Source organism: Prionailurus bengalensis, chromosome A1 (genome assembly GCF_016509475.1).
Source record: "Prionailurus bengalensis isolate Pbe53 chromosome A1, Fcat_Pben_1.1_paternal_pri, whole genome shotgun sequence".
Taxonomy (NCBI): Eukaryota; Metazoa; Chordata; class Mammalia; order Carnivora; family Felidae; genus Prionailurus; species Prionailurus bengalensis.
The window spans coordinates 105,125,121-105,139,613 of record NC_057343.1 but is presented as its reverse complement, the minus strand read 5'-3'; the positions used below and the strand labels follow the sequence as shown (position 1 = coordinate 105,139,613).

The 14,493-nt window shown below is 45.8% G+C and overlaps 1 protein-coding gene and 1 long non-coding RNA gene across 2 annotated transcripts in view; one reads left to right on the top strand and one right to left on the bottom strand.

Annotated features, from left to right (window-relative positions):
- MARCHF3 (membrane associated ring-CH-type finger 3) overlaps positions 1-14,493 on the top strand; it is a 149,097-nt gene that overhangs the window by 38,600 nt on the left and 96,004 nt on the right. The window lies entirely within an intron of this gene.
- LOC122486944 lies at positions 5,678-9,997 on the bottom strand. Its single transcript, XR_006298279.1, has 2 exons — positions 9,654-9,997; positions 5,678-6,032 (listed from the first exon to the last, which is right to left on the bottom strand). It is a non-coding gene; the product is annotated as an uncharacterized LOC122486944 (long non-coding RNA).

Sequence of the window (14,493 nt, the reverse complement as noted above, 5' to 3'; positions counted from 1 at the left end):
CTGCTACCAGATGTCTCCGTCTAATCTGTCCAAAGAGTTTTGGGGAGGGGGAAACATTATGATCGGTGTGTAGCTGGCTGTGTGAACAGACTGTCAAGAACAGCCTAAACCCATGTGGACACAGTGGAAGCGTCCTCCTGTCACATAGCACATTGAGCTCTCCCAACTTCTGACCACAAGTCCTTCTTCCATGTAATTATCTTTTTTTTTTTAATTTTTAAATGTTTTTATTTATTTTTGAGACAGAGACACAGAACCCGAGCAGGGGAGGGGCAGAGAGAGAAGGAGACACAGAATCCAAAGCAGGCTCCAGGCTGTGAGCTGTCAGCACAGAACCCAACGTGAGTCCTGAACCCACGAACCGTGAGATCGTGACCTGAGCCAAAGTCAGACACTTGACTGACTGAGCCACTCAGGTGCCCCCACCCCTTCCTCCATTGAAAGAAACTAAAACAGGGATGCCTGGGTGGCTCAGTCAGTTAAGACTCTTGATTTTGGCTCAGGTCACGATCTCACTGTTCATGAGTTCAAGCCCCACATCAGGCTGTCTGCTGTCAGCACAGAGCCCGCTTCGGATCCTCTCTCTCCCACTTTCTCTCCCTGCTCTTTCCCCACTCACTCTCTAAAATAAATAAACATATGAATTAATTAATTAATTAATAATGAATAAAAACAAAACAACTCTTGATTTTGGCTCAGGTCATGTGATCTCACAGTTGTGAGACAGAGCCCCACATCAGGCTCTGCGCTGACAGTGTGGAGCCTGCTTGGGATTCTCTCTCTCCTCTATCTCTGCCCCTCCCCTCCCTCAGAATAAAAAAAAAAAAAAAAAAAACCTTTCAGAATAGTAATAATAAAGAAACTAAAACAGCACAAAATGTTGACGTGTGGCTGTGCTCCTGTAAGGTCTGGACTCCCCTCGGCCAGCGAGGTCGTTTCTCCTTTCACAAAAGGACTCAAACACACTGGTTCTTAGTTGTCACCCAGCCATATTAGCGATGTGACAAAGACAATTCAGAACAAGGCATGTGTACCCTCTCCGCCCCCTACTTTCTGAGGAACTTCTCTGTGCCAGGCCCTCTGCTTTGTACTTCATATCTGATTTAATTAACACTCAGAACATTTCGATGAAGGCGTATTTAGTTAGCCCACGTTACAGATGGCGAAATGGAGGGCAGACCGTTGAGGTGCCCTCGGTACCGCAGCTAACCTTCGGTAGAAGGAGGTTGGAAGCCAGGTCTCCGGATGTGAGAACCCCTGCTTGGTCTACGACACGTGCCAATGCGGCAGTCTGTTAGATCCCAGAACTAGACTTTAGAATCATCTGGGGGACTTGCAGACGAGGAAGTCAGAACCTCTTGGTGCGGTCCCGGCCACCCAGGGAAGAGCTGCTGAGCACTCAGCGTCCCCTCGAGCGCTAAGAGGACAGCCTGTCTCTCCATTACCCTGGGACGAGGAGGAAAAGTGTAGAGGGAAGATGCTGAGAGCGTGTTGCACACGTTGAGTGTGAGGTTTTACAAGAAGTTGGCACAGAGACGGCCACTGGCAAGTGGAGATTTGTCGTGAGACGCAGCAGGACTCGCTCACTTTCCCAAACGCGTGCAGATGGGATGTGAACGCCCCAAAGAAGGGGAGAAGGTGAACGGCAAGAACTGCCCGGGTCCTTCTGGAGCCGTCAGACGGTGCTCTTGTGTCTGTGTGTATACATCTCTCTCTCTTGAAAACGTGCTAAGTGACAAAAACGGACTGGAAGAGCCACATAGTATGTGACACCACTGGTATAAAATGTCCACAGTACACAAATCCATAGTGACAGAAAGTAGATTTGCGGTTTCCAGGGGCTGTGGGAAGAGAGGAGTGGGGGGTGGCTGCTAATGGTATGCAGTCTCTTTTGGGAGTGACAAGTTTCTAAAATTGATTCCGGGGGTGGTTACACAACTCTGGGAATATACTAAAACCCATTTCCAATGGGTGAATCATGTGGCAGATGAATTATATCTCAATTAAAAAATAACGGTATACAGTAAAACCTGGGTTTGCGAGCGTAATTTGTTCCAGAAACATGCTTGCAATCCAAAGCACCTGTCTATCAAAGTGAATTTCCCCATAAGAAATAACGGAAACTCAGATCATTCATTCCACAACCCAAAAACACTCATGTAAAAATGATTATACAAAATACAAAATAATACAAAATAATAAAGAAATACAAATACTATAATACAAAATAATAAAGAAATACATAAAGAAATAATAAAGAAAATACAAAATAAAAGGAAAAATAAATTAGCCTGCACTTAACCTTTGAAACCCTTTGTGGCTGGTGTGAGGGAGACAGGAGAGAGGAGGGTTATCGTGTAGGACAACTTTCACTATCACTAACGGAATCACTTCTATCTGTTGGCTCAATGGAATCTTTTTCTTTTGGTGCACCTTTAACAAGGAACCTATCCCGTGACCCAGAATGAAGCAAAGCATTCCTAAACTTACTCTTATAGGGAAAGGCAAAGGACTGTCCATAGGTGCTTTGAAGTAACAAAAAATACACCAGTGCCAGTTGTAGGCACCTTCCAAAATTCTGAAAAATCACTGATTTCTGCCAAACACCATGGCCTGCAACCGAGCATCTGAGTATGGGAGAAGATCACCCACAATCCCGCAGGGAGAGAGAGAGAGAGAGAAGAACCATCGGCTCAGTTGTGATCACGCGATGTTCAGCATCATGTGCTATTTTATTGCAAGACATAGCTCGTTTATCAAGTTAAAATTTATCAGAAACATTTGCTCGTCTTGCAGAACACTCACAGAACAAGTTATTCGCAATCCCAGGTTTTACTGTGTGTATACATGTATGTCGCTCAAACTGTCATTATTTACTCGACCAAAAATAAAATCCAAAATAAAATTACAAGTTATATCCAACCTTTAATTTGATGTGGGCACCTTGGCTCATTATGCAGAGTCAACACACCCTTTATTCAGCTCCCCCTTATAGGTTACCTTAACTGTCAGCACAAGAAACAAAATCCTGTAAGTTAGGACATGGGAGGGCAGTTTAAGGAATAATTAGATTCTCTATCTCAAGAACCGCATTTATATGCAGTAGAGAAAAAGCTCATGATCCTTTGTGCCTTGTTTGTTCCCTGTGGGAACCATTCTCACCTGGCCTCTAACATACAGGTTCTTCTATATTTGGGTATTTAAAAACTGGGCTAGAAAAGGAAAAACTGAACACAGGTTCTTTCTTTTGGATTTGCATTAAAACGTGCATTTGAGGGGCACCTGGATGGCTCAGTTGGTTAAGTATCTGACTTCAGCTCAGCTCATGATCTCATGGTTCATGAGTTCGAGCCTCACATCAGGCTCTCTGCTGTCAGCATCCAGCCCTCTTCGGATTCTCTGTCCCCCCCACCTCGCTCGCCCCCCCCGCCCCCGCTCACTCACATGCTTTCTCTCGCTGTCTCTGTCTCTGTCTCTCTCTCTCTGTCTCTCTCTGTCTCTCTCTCTCCCTCAAAAATAAAATTAAAAAAAATTTTTTTTAATGAAAAAAGTATGCATTTGATCTTGGTCCACAGTTTTTAAGCCTGAACACCACAGATGTTTGGACAGTGGCACCAGGTTTCATTATTGCTGGGTTGTCCTCCTGACATGTTGGAACTGGGTATCGAAACACGCGAGGTAACCTGAAGCAGTCCTTCGAGCTGACCTCAAAGGAGAGGAAAGTGTTAACAAAAGCAGAAAGGAGTGTTTGGAAACAGCCTTAGCTATTTCACGGCAGACTTTGGGAGGACTCCAGGCCAGCGATTCTAAATACCATAGTAGTCAATTAAAGTGTTCTTATACAAGTAAAATGAGCCTGCCTGGCAGCCTGTGCAGAAGGAAGCCTCACTCCAAACATAATATTTGATGCTGTCCACACTTCAGCACTCTGTTACCGTTGGCTTACGTATCAGATGTGATGTTTTCTCTGGTGGTTGTTTAAAGAAAGGGGGCTGGAAAATCCCCAGTTTGTTGGTATGGCGGGAGGAAAACTGTGCATACGCAAGCACGGATCCCTCTCCAAACTAAACACGTATACGGCACCTTCAGTTGAAAGGGAACGGCGTTTAGTGTTACTTCCCAATGCCTTGCGAAGGACATTAATACTCCGTATCCATTTTACTAACGTATTTAAAGCAAAGGGGTCTCCAGGAAGTTTTCTCCACATACAATTCCTACAGCTGGAGCAGAAACCAATTCTGAAACATCTCCTCTTCTAAATTATGCCTCTGCCTGGCTTTCGCCATCGGAAGCTCCTGAGGTTGTACTGTCGGGGAAGTGGGCTCAGGGCCCCAGATGCTCATGTGCCAGAGTCGCGGATCCCCAAACGGCTCCGCATTTATTCGGCCTTCTGCACAGCCTTGCTTGACAGAGTAAAAGGCAAAGTAGGGGCCTCCTGTTAGGAGAAGTTCCATTCTTCTGAGAAGCTTTTCTTTCTCAGTGGACAGCGAACTATCCAGAGCAATCCTGGAAGAAGTCATTTGTTCACGGCTGGAGGCTGATTTGCCACCCCGCAGAAGCACACGCAGTGCAAGAAGACACGCGGCGAGTCGGGGATTTTTCTGCACATTCAGCAGGGCACTGCGCTCGAACAACCGCTTGAAGAATGCTGAAGTCATGTGTCGCTGCGCACTGGAACAGTTCTTTGTGCAGCAGAAAAGCTTGACTGGTAGCTTCAGGGAGAGAGTCACGCACAACTGGTCCTACCCGCCCCGGATTTTCAGTTCGGGGCCACAGAGAGAGCTTATTTCAAATCCACAGATAGTCTCAAAACAACTTCAGACTCTCTTTCAACCACCCCCCCACCCCCCCCCCGCCAGACCTTTCAGTAAAGATGCTAACAGGCTGCCAAACTGAAAACAGTAATTTCTCCTCTCCTCCACGTACTTTATCTGCCTGGCTGGGCCAGAAGATCACTCTGGACGTTCGCCGAATGAAAGTTTCGTTTGCCAGCTAGTGGCCCACGGGCCCACCCAGCCTCAGATGGTGTATTTTGTTTGGCCTTTACTGTGTTTTCAAGAAACGTGTGAGTTGTCAACCTGTAAAACTCAGGACATTCCGCTTAAAAATCTACGTTTCTGGTTTCTCTTAAAATTCTGAAGTTCTGGTGATCCCAGGCCCACATTCTCAAGGCATACAGTGTGGTGAGGCCACACTCCGGACCAGACGTCCGTGGTGACGCGGGAACAAGATTCTCCCACGCATGCCAGAGTCCTCAATTCAGAGATGGGTGAAATGAGTTCAGTGTAGGGTACAGGACTTCACTGTCATGTCCAAGAGAAATAACCACTGTATCAAACCCAGAGACCATAAGGAACAGCACACTTAGCTGGAAGACAGGTAACACGGCTGTGTGACACAACTCCCCTCTCTCCGTGCTGCTACCTCAGTTTCCTTACCTGCACTGTGGAGGTATTAGTAGCTGCCACTCGTCATCTTATTCAGTAATTCAGTCATTTAATAGCATCTGTACAGAGGGGCCAACATCGAGGGTTTAAAGTCTCACAACAAGGATCCGCAAGTAGGACTTCATTTTCCCCACATATAAAGGGTCACAATAAACCTCTCTGCACCTGGCATATTCTGTATTCTCAATCATCGTGAGTTGTGTGTGTGTGTGTGTGTGTGTGTGTGTGTGTGTGTGTGTGTGTTTTAAAGTACCAACTGTTTGCCAAGATTTGTGCTAGGCCTTGGAAATATGAGTTTTTTGGGTTTTTTTTGTTTTTTTTTTTTAGGAGTTCCATTATCAGGCTTCTAACATAAGAGGTCCTTGGTATTTAGGGGGCCATATTTGAATCAGTACATTTCCCCCCAGAAAAGTATACACACACACTAACTTGCATAACATTCCAGGGGTGTGGCAGTTCCTAAAGCATGTTCAGGGGGCCTGCTCCATTGGGTAGGTCCTCACGAGGGGTGGTCCCACAGGATGCAGAAGTGGTGGTTCCAGAAGACGCAAGAGTCTCACGAAGGAATAGCCAGGCAGCGCGGTTCTGTGTGAGAGCAAGAGGCAGAGTTGAGATGGGCAGTAAGAGCAATTTTTAATGGACACGACATCACTCTTTTTTTTTCAGATGGAGAAAATATTCCTATTACAACTCATGCAGTCAGACCTAGCATTTTGTTTGTCTCTCACGTGTATAACTGCAGCTCCTTTTTAAAAAAAATTTTTTTAATGTTTATTTATTTTTGAGCGAGAGAGTGCAAGCAGGGGAGGGGGAGAGAGAGGGGGAGACAAAGAATCCGAAGCAGGCTCCTGTCTCTGAGCTGTCAGCACAGAGCATGAGGCAGGGATCGAACTCACAAACCGCGAGATCATGACCTGAGCCTAAGTCAGATGCTTAACCAACTGAGCCATCCACGCGCCCCAGCAGCTACTGTGATACATGTTATGTTCTGGAATTATCTTCTCTCCTCCGATGCTTTAACCCTTTTTATCTAAATAGCTCTAAGTCATCTTGGGTATGGAAACTCATCTCAGTATTTATTAAGCCAGACCACTGCTTTTGCATAGGGTTGATTAGGCATATTGGCTTTTGTCCATATTCCAGTCTTTTCCTAGTCTTCAACCTGTAGTTCCCAGTATGCACAGAACTAATTGCACATGGGACCTGATTATCTGTTGGTAAACCAGATGGGGCCAGTGGTCACTCTGGGCCACCTCTGCCCTTGAGCCTCTCTGAACTTTAGGTTGGATGCAGCACTTTATCACATTCCCTCCAAAATAAATCCAACTGCAAAAGTACTGGGAGGTGGGGAGGTAGGTTTTACTTAGAGTGTGGGAGACAGAGTGAAAATTCACTGCATTTCTCATCAAAATGCCCACTAGACAACCCCCACCTGCTGAAGCTTTTCTCTTTCAAAGGCCAGACTCTGGTCTTTCCTCTATCTTCACCCACTCTGTAGCCTGTGCTAATTCAGAGAACGGAACTTCTAAGCTTCTGCAATTTTGCTTCCTCATTCCTGTTATTTAATACCGGGTGAATTATGAGAAAGCTTCCGCGCCGAGGATGACAATTTTGTTTACACCATCCAGCAAGCAACAAGCCCTCCTTAGTATTCCTGCTATTTGTGGGGGGGGTTAGGAGGAAGTTAAGTCACAAACATATCTTCCTCTCCTCCCCACCCCCACCCTACCAACAACTGACATTCTTCACTTATTACCTTGACGGCACCCTTGATGTTAGAACACGTAAACTCATCTCTCATTTTTGGACAGCCGCACAGTGTGCCGTTGTATATATGCAGGATGATGCATTGAGCCATGCCCAGAAATTTACTTTATTTTCCTTTTTCCCATTACAAACAGTGCGACAAATATCGCACACTTGTGTATGGGTAGGATAAATTACTGGAATCCGTATTTCTGTGTCATGAATGTGTACATTACAACGTTTAGTGGATACTGTTATCCAGGGATTTGCCTCCCAACCCACTGTGTAGAAGAGACTATTTTTGTTTTCCTAAGATTACCTCGTTTTTTATGTTTGTGTACTCATGGTCCCACCTTGATTCAGTAAAGGTTTAAGGTGTGTGGCAGAGAAATAGAACTTATAGGCAGATGGGAAGGGAAAATAGAAAACAAAGATAAAGACATAAAATGGGGGCGCTGGATGGCTCAGTCAGTTGAGCGTCCAACTCTTGATTTCATCTCAGGTCATGATCCCAGGGCTGTGGGATGGAGCCCCACATTGGGCTCTGCACTGAGTGTGGAGCCTACTTCAGATTCTATCTCTCCTTCTGCCCCTCTCCCCGGTTTCCGTGCTCTCTCTCTCTCAAAAAAAAAAAAAATTTTTTTTTAAAAATACATAAAATGGACTGGTGAGTAAATAAGGGTATTGTAAAAATTCATTCAAAGTCACTCATAAACATCCATTCAAATTGGGGCACCTGCGTGGCTCAGCCGGTTGAGCATCCAACTTTGGCCCAGGTCATGATCTCACAGCTAGTGAGTTCGAGCCCCGTGTTGGGCTCTGTGCTGACAGCTCAGAGCCTGGAGCCTGCTTTGGAGTCTATGTCTCCCTCTCTTGCTGCCCCTCCCCTGCTCATGCTCTGTCTCTCTCTCTCTGTCAAAAAATAAATAAACATTTAAAAAAAATCCATTCAAATTCATGCAAACCAGGCATCCTTCAGGTTTGGCACTAAGCTTTCCAGCAGCCAATGCAAAGAGGGGAAAGTGATCGATTATAGAATCTACAACTAAAAACAGCCAAGGCTTGCCGGCCTCATCCAAGAAACATTGCACACTGAGACTGTCCTCAGCAGTGTGACCTCGTGTGAACCCCACAGCACCCTGGTATCTGCCCATTTTTCTCACACCCAAAGCAGAGCCCCGCTGTTACATGCACACGTGCTGATTATGTTGGGTGGGGTGCCAGCCTGGTCACGGCTGATAAACCAACCCCTGCCTCCGAATATGGCCAGATAACAGGGTGTTTACGGTAGGCATCGTCACTCGAACACACAGACCTTCCTTTCTCTTAAAAAAGCTTCTGGGACCTGCCTTAGAGGATGAGACCAGAAGTAAATCTGCACCAGTGGAGGGTAAGCGCAGTCAGGAAAGCTGTCACACAGGCACACTCCCAAGCACCTGCTGGGTGAGCAGGCAAAGGGGTGGATGGGTGTGTTCCCCATGCTGCCTGGGGCTGGGGGACAGGGATGCCCTGAGGGAGTGAGGAGTCAGGGACACCTGTGTAAACGGCCAGCAGCAATCACCACCAGCGGGCTGAATCTCCCGACAGAGGGTCAGATGTCTCCACAAGCTCTGACCCAAAGCAAAGGGAGTCGAGCTGGACCACAAGCAGTGGAGGAGCTAAGGGACAACGGAACTCAGGCATGGACTTGAAAGCAGGGCGAACTAGCGAGAAGGGAGTGGGTCTCCAAGGGAAGAGGCTGGCAAAATACAAAACAAAATGGGCTGAGTCACATAAGGTTTTGTCCCCAAGCCCCACTGAGCTCTGGGTAATTTTACCCACAAGCTACCCCGCACTGAGGTGTGGACACCCAGACGTAACCAGGAAAGGACCTATTGGCAATGTATCGTGAGCAGAAAGAAAAAAAGAGTTAAGAATGTGTGTCTCAGCCCCATGAATATAGAGGAGTAGTATTTTCCTTTGTCATTCCCTGGATGACAAAGGAGAAGAAAGTACGAGAAAGTTATTTGAAGGGAAAGAAACAGAGAAGACCATGGGCCCCTGATTGAAGGATTTTTTTTTTTTTTTTTTGGGGCATCACCCTGGGGATTCACCAGAGAGAGAAAGAGATGTAAGAACAGCAGGCCACTCCCCAGGGAGTAAAAGGAACCAAAAGACACATAGGGACATGCCTGTAGGGAACATGACATGGCATGGAGAGAAAATGAGGTACATTTTCCATTTAGAGAAGACTGATCTTATTTAATGATCCTTACATTCCCTTGATTCAAGTGCGTCCACATGAAGGTTGACTTTTGAACCGTGAGTTTTAGCCAGTACAGCTGTTCTGGGTTTTAACTTCACCCACGCGGATCCTGACCCACTGTCTAAAAGCCTCCTGCCCTTCACACTGGTCTGTGAACACACTTTGCTTTGTCTAGACCTGGGAGAATGCCTTCCCCATCCCCATGTTCTGTGTACCTCCAGGCTAGCAATGAGAGCATCCCAGGATGTCTGGCTGATGAGGAAATATGATCCCAAGCTGTAGATTCTCGTATAACTTCACCAGAATATCATACTAGTGAAAACATAACTTGAACTTACATGTGGGAAAACACGAAAGTATGGTAGTCAGGTTTCACTATGAGACTGCTGTATTCTACGTTGAAAGATTTCAGTAGGACTGTGTTAGCCAGATGACTTCAGGTATCATGTGCAACTTAACTTGTCACTAAGTTTTTTTCAAGTTTTTTTACTTATTTTGAGGGAGAGAGAGAGAGAGCGTGCGTCGGGGAGGAGCAGAGAGAGGAAAGAGAGAGAATCCCAAGCAGGCTCCTTACTGTCAGCACAAAGCCTGACTCGGGGCTCAGTCTCATGAACCATGAGATCATCACCTGAGCCAAAATCAAGAGCCAGATGCTTCATGGACTGAGCCACCCAGGCTCCCCTTTGTTAAGGCTTTTAAATCATTGATAAAAATGAACTTACTGGGATAAAGTCGTGCCCAGACTGTGACAGAATATATAAAAACGAGTGTAGGTTACAGAAAAAAAAAACAAAACACCTGTTTTCTTACTGTCCAAATAGCTACCATTTCCATGTGTCATATGGTGACCAGAAATTGTGGTCAGGACTCCTCCTAATCTATTTTTAAATGAGCTCATCACATGAACACGGCTAGAAAGTTGCCACCTTTGATCAATATGCGAAATACTGAAATATGCCACCTTTGATTTTGATGCAAAAACCCCCAGTTAAGGCTCTTAATCATTTCCATGGTGAGTTTTGAACAAAATACAAGAGCAAGAGTATTACGAAAAGGTTGCTTATGTTACCCTCCTCCTCTGATTATCCAAAGAACAACAAAGCCAAAATGTGGAGAAAATCAAGATGCTCTTTTAGCCAAAAAGACTGGTGAGGCTTATACCTCCTTCGGTGGTGACTTCAGACTTTTTTCCCCTCAGCTAGGCGTAGCCTTGACAGAGGAAGGTGGGAGCCAGGGGCCTGGACCATTGTCGTCAGCAATCAGACCCTCTTGGGAGGAGGGTCCCCCACCTTAAAAAACAGTTTGCTTTGTAGTATGAGGCATTCTTCTGCCCCTAGATTATAATGAAGGTTTTTAGATAATGTTGCTGGCCATCGCCTTGGGCAGTTCTATATAGTGAGGAACTACAAAACTGTGTGACATATATTCCAATAGACAGAATTTACTACTTTATAGTTGCAGAAGCAATAATTCACAAACATTGCTTTCAATGTTGTTTTGGGGAGAGAGAGTGCAAGTGGGGGAGGGGCAGAGAGAGAGAATCAGAAGAAGGTTCGGCGGGGTCAGCACAGAGCCGGACGCGGGACTGGAGCTCACCAGCCTTCTACCTGTGAGATCGTGACCTGAGCCCAAGTCGGACGCTTAACTGACTGGGCCACCCAGGTGCCCCACACTCGAACATTTTTATTTCTAGCACTGCTGAACTGAGTGGGGTCATCACAATGCATTTTAGGCAAACGGGGTGTGAGAGTTAAGGACGGTTTCCCCCCAACTCCCTGTGCTGCCTTCCGAGCTCCTGGGATTGTCTAGCTGAGTGTCTGAGGGGGGTGAGAGGCTGAGTCTCCGCTGGAATCAGGACGGGCAGGACCTACGGGCCACCAGCTTTGCACGCGCATCCCCTGCAGGTGAAAGCGGTGCTGCCTCTCGCTTGCTTCGCCTGGCACGAGCCCCAGAGGAGTGGGATTCCACAGGGCTGCACCTGCTCAGGCCCCCACAAATGACAGGCTGCTGCAGGATGTGTTGACTCACCCAGTTAGTGTGACCCAACACACAAGTCTGTGGGCACAGGGCAGTCACCACCCGCCCCCCCACCCCGCCCCACGCCCCTGTCCCCTCCCCTGGGAGCCTGCAGAACTATGCAGGTCAGGTTGTGAAAGCACATCATCCCTGGTTATTTAGAAAGGTGTTTGCAATTCCCAGGAGGTTGCTCTTGTTAAACTCTGCTCATTGTACTAGTAGAAAACAATGAGTGTGATTACTCTTTACTCTCCCTAACATCTCAAGGGAGCTCTTTGCCCATGTGACTCTCCAGGGAGACATGATGACATGGTGACATCTACCTATACCCAGGCAGGTGGCACAAATAACTAAAGAAAGAGTATGGGGGAAAAAATAATGAAATTTTCAAGTAAAATGTGTAACTATGGATTATAAACAAATACTTATACTCAGTGTAAAAAGAGTATATTTTAAAACTGACATCATGAAATGTAGAGAAATAAGTATCTAATTTTTGCTGGCTGTAAGGGGGAAATGCAGTGTATAAATCATGCAGAAAACAAATTTTCTCCATTGCTGGAGGGTATTTGGGATTGGTAGCTAAAACTTTTTAAATTTACAGGTCCTGGGGCGCCTGGGTGGCGCAGTCGGTTAAGCGTCCGACTTCAGCCAGGTCACAATCTCGCGGTCTGCGGGTTCGAGCCCCGCGTCGGGCTCTGGGCTGATGGCTCAGAGCCTGGAGCCTGTTTCCGATTCTGTGTCTCCCTCTCTCTCTGCCCCTCCCCCGTTCATGCTCTGTCTCTCTCTGTCCCAAAAATAAATAAACGTTGAAAAAAAAATTTTTTTAATAAATTTACAGGTCTTTTTCCAGCATTATTATTATTATTATTATTTTTTACATCTTGTCCCAGCATCTAGGTCCTAGACATTGGACCTCTTTTCCCCAAGATCAGGATACTTTTTTTTTTTTCTCTCCTCATTCGTACAAGAGGCCACTGAGGACAAATTCAAGCAAACGGTTGTAAATGCCTCTCTTGCCGCACTTAGGGTTTTTACAGCAGCCACAGAAAATGAAACCAGGGACGCCTGGGTGGCTCAGTCGGTTGAGATTCCGACTCTTGGTTTGGGCTCAGGTCATGATCTCACGGTTCGTGAGATCAGGCTACATGTTGGGCTCCATGCTGACAGTTCGGAGACTGCTGGGGATTCTCTCTCTCCCTCTGTCTCTGCTCTTCCCTCTCTCTCTCTCTCTCTCTCTCTCTCAAAAGAAATAAACTTAAAAAGAAAAAAAGAAGATGAAACCGGCTGGGGATGTGAGTGGATGATGGTAACGCTGTACCAGGTGGGAGGAAGATGCTGATAGGGGAACCTGACCTACAATTAATGAATGACATCAACGCCTTTCATGTGGAACAGCACACCCGAGGGCTGGATGAGACAAGCACAAAAGAAGAGAAAGATATCATCTTGTTAATTGACCTAATCGCACCTCCTCCCCCAGAACTACAGATGATTTATAACACAGAACTTCCTCTAATGCCATCAAACTGCCTCTCCCAGAAACACCACATAGTAGTGATGGTGAATGGTGATCATGAGCGAGGAGAATTTTTGCCCCTGCCTGCTGGCCATTATTTCCTCTGCGAACTTACTTAGGGAAAACTGATGTGAAACTCACTTCTTGGCTTAGGGTGGGTTTTTTTTTTCCCCTTTATTTTTTTGTTTTTAATTTGAAGCAGTCACACCCTCCACCCCAAACAGACTGCAGATCCCACCGTTGTGTTCCTAACTTTGTGTTATGAACATTGGACTCTGGAAAGCAACAGCAGTCTTGGCGGAACCGGTGTGGATAATGCAAGCTTTTGGTATTGGAAAGGGAAAAATGAAAAGAGCTGTGCAGGAACAAGAAGTCTGGCATTTTTTCCTCATATTTCTAGGTGATAGACAAATTGTTAGTTACCACACGTATAATTTATTAGTAATTGCTCTAATTTGCCTCCTAAGTTTCTAAAGTCGCCAGTTCACTGAGATCAAGTATTTTGTACCTATAAAATAGGAATCATGTGATAATTTAATGAAGTAGCTACCCAGTTAGGGTGATTTCTGTGCAAATGCAGTTATTGACATTATAATTTAGAAAAGTGGGGGAGGGATAACAGAGTCGAACTCCCGAGAAGCCTAGTGACTAATATCACTCACTGGGATTAAAATGCTACGTACACATTTCCTCCTGTGGACATAGGGATACTAAGATAACTTTTCTTTAGGTTGGTTTGCAGTCTGTTTAAAAGAAAACGTGTACTTGCTCCTTGGAGCATGGTAAGGGCTGGATACCAGATCCCTCCTGTGGGTGGTCTGGGAGACAGAGGGCTTGGGAGTTTGCAAACGACAGTAGAGCAGAGCCCCGCCGAGCCAGCTGCAGGGATGCTGCAGACTGACTGGGTTGGCACAGCACTTTTGGCTCTTCTCAAAGCAAACGTTCCACTTGTCTCCAAAAATAATTAGCTGACTTCCAGTACTGTTTTAAGGACCTAAATGCAAAACGTATTCTTGCGGCTGGCCTGACAGATTTCTCTCTGTTCCTGAATCTCTGCGATTTACCCACAGAGACATTTTCTACTTATCTTCTCTACTGAATAGCCAAACAAGCTGAGGTCTCATTCTGTCTCTACGGCATCAGCAAAATTGTAAACTCCCCTCTGCTTGCTGAGCTCTGTTCTTGCTGATTTGTAAGAGGCAGGAACACAGCTTAACATTTGGTTCTCAGGTTTAAACTTGTGGTCCTGAAAATGGCAGAAACTAGGAAAATGAAGTTTTTAGCTGACCTTTGACAACGCTGGAAATAGAGGTGACGGAATAAACATGAATTGCTCAGGACATTTTGGAAAGTCACTCCTTTGTCAAATTCAGCTGGCCGACATCCTGGGACTGATAAAATTCCTTTGCAGTTCATCAGAATATAACTTTGGCTCAATCTGTCAAAGTCACAACCACATCTCTCATGAGTACCATTTGGCCACAGGTCAAATCCATTATCGCAAACACAGGAGATGTTCC